Genomic DNA, 2154 nt, shown 5'->3' with positions numbered 1-2154 from the left:
AAAACGGCATATACATCGTACTGTTTGTTGTTTTTTTTTGGCAGAAAACGGCATATACATCGTACTGTTTGTTGTTTTTTTTTGGTCAGAAAGCGGCATATACATCGTACTGTTTGTTGTTTTTTTTGGCAGAAAAAGGCATATACATCGTATTGTTTGTTGTTTTTTTGGCAGAAAAAGGCATATACATCGTATTGTTTGTTTGTTTTTTTTGGCAGAAAAAAGCATATACATCGTATTGTTTGTTTGTTTTTTTTGGCAGAAAAAAGCATATACATCGTATTGTTTGTTTGTTTTTTTGGCAGAAAAAAGCATATACATCGTATTGTTCGTTGAAACTATTGTAAAAAATCTTTATTCATGCAAGTTGTAAAATGTTAAAACTTTTAAAAGTATAAACTAGGTTAACAGCTTTGAAATAACACAAAATTTTGTTACAGAAATAAATACAGTACAGCGTCTCGTGTTCATAACAAAATTTTATTATGATAAATGTTTTACGAGAGTCTAGCTTGAGATGCAGCACGTAGCGTTACGAAGGAGTGGTCTTGAAGACATGTCATCACAGTGAAAGTTGAGAGCTAAACAACTGCGTAACTTTGTATGTAATAAAAGTACTGCGATATTCTCAGATTGCACCGGTTTCCTTTATAGAAGCCTGTAGGAACCGCAAAAAAACGGGAGGATCGGTCACAATTATCATATACTGTATTGCAGAACAGTGTCTGGATTTTCCTGACCTTTGATTGAGTTTTCACACGAAAGAAAAAGACTGGACACAGGGTTGTAATAAAAACTACCTTTATTAAAAAAAGAAGATAACACAACCAGGGTAAAGTTAATTTAAACATAATGACAATTAAGTGTTCGTGATGCGTGTCGCTTTATTGGCGTTCTTTCTCCAGTGAACCTCTGGCTCTATCACTCCTAGAGATTGAAGTTGTACCATACACAGTCTATGTGAAGACAAATCAGTCTCTTCATACAAAAACCCTTAGTAAATCTCTAGCTATAGCAGACAAAGGATCTCTCTGGAAAACGAATTAATCCGAATTTCTACAATCACAAGTCAAATCTTAGAAAAGCTGAAACTCAAATTCTCAACTGTTAGTAAAATTTTGTCATCAAAAAGATTTGACAAAATATCAAACTGCGTCAGTTATTACATTGATATGAAAAACACGCATCCCATCAAACAGAGCAAATTAAAACTGAACCGAAAAGCTTCTTTTGTTGTTTTGAAGAAACAAAAATTTAGCCTAACCTTATATGATTACACATATTGAAGAGTGGAAAGTACTAAGATTACTTTTCTGCAGAGTTTTTAATACAAAAGCAAGTCGTAGAAGCGTACACTTAATACAAATTTTCTCGCGTCCGTTCAACATTTAACAGTGTATTGAAAGCATCTTCCTACATATCAAACCTTCAATATTAAACACAGTACATGTAAACATGACTGAAGACTCGAAATTCCAAGCTGAATTTGGGAATTATTTGGAAACTCAATGTCACTTTAAGAACCCTTAACAAAATTAAATTTTTCTCTTGCCATTTGGTTTTTACAAGGAAAAGCCAGTAATCTTAATTTATTGCATAAGACGAGTTCACAAATAGTTAACCAAATATACACTGAAGGTAGTAGCTCCACCAAAACTTGAAGTATACTGAACAGAAACTGTCGCGGACTTCTTGTTTAAGTACAATTGACATAAAAAAAACAACTTAGCCCACAAGTGTTACTGGCAGCCTAATGGTAGTTTCTGAACTGTAGATCATGACTCACTAGTGGTCTGCAAGAGGATCAGGGTGGATCGCAGAACAAGACAATAAAACAAATAAATATTTATGCGGTTACAAAATCCAGTCCAGTATAGTTCAGTATTACTTCCAATCCAGCGTTTACAGACTCTCCATATAGATACAGGCAGTGGTGGGATTCAGCCGGTTCGCACCGGTTCATGGAACCTGTTCTTAGAATTTAATGACCTCCACGAACCGGTTGTTAACAATCGTATGTATAGGCCTAATAATAACGTTACAACTTACAAGTACGCGTGTTTCCAACGCAACTTTACTAGCAGGCTAGGCGGACTAGGTCTACTAGACCTCTGATGAATCATTTGCCAGCAGGTAAGTGTTTTTTTATACAGA

At 34.8% G+C, this 2154-nt stretch overlaps 1 protein-coding gene across 4 annotated transcripts in view; it reads right to left on the bottom strand.

The window, feature by feature from the left end:
• LOC106478784 (histamine H2 receptor-like) overlaps window positions 1–2154 on the bottom strand; it is a 57118-nt gene that overhangs the window by 20523 nt on the left and 34441 nt on the right. The gene's annotated exons all lie outside the window — the stretch shown is intronic.

This window comes from Limulus polyphemus, unplaced genomic scaffold, assembly GCF_000517525.1.
Source record: "Limulus polyphemus unplaced genomic scaffold, Limulus_polyphemus-2.1.2 Scaffold249, whole genome shotgun sequence".
NCBI classification, from domain to species: Eukaryota; Metazoa; Arthropoda; class Merostomata; order Xiphosura; family Limulidae; genus Limulus; species Limulus polyphemus.
The sequence above is the reverse complement of the archived record's forward strand: the minus strand, read 5'-3'. Positions and strand labels throughout refer to the sequence as shown.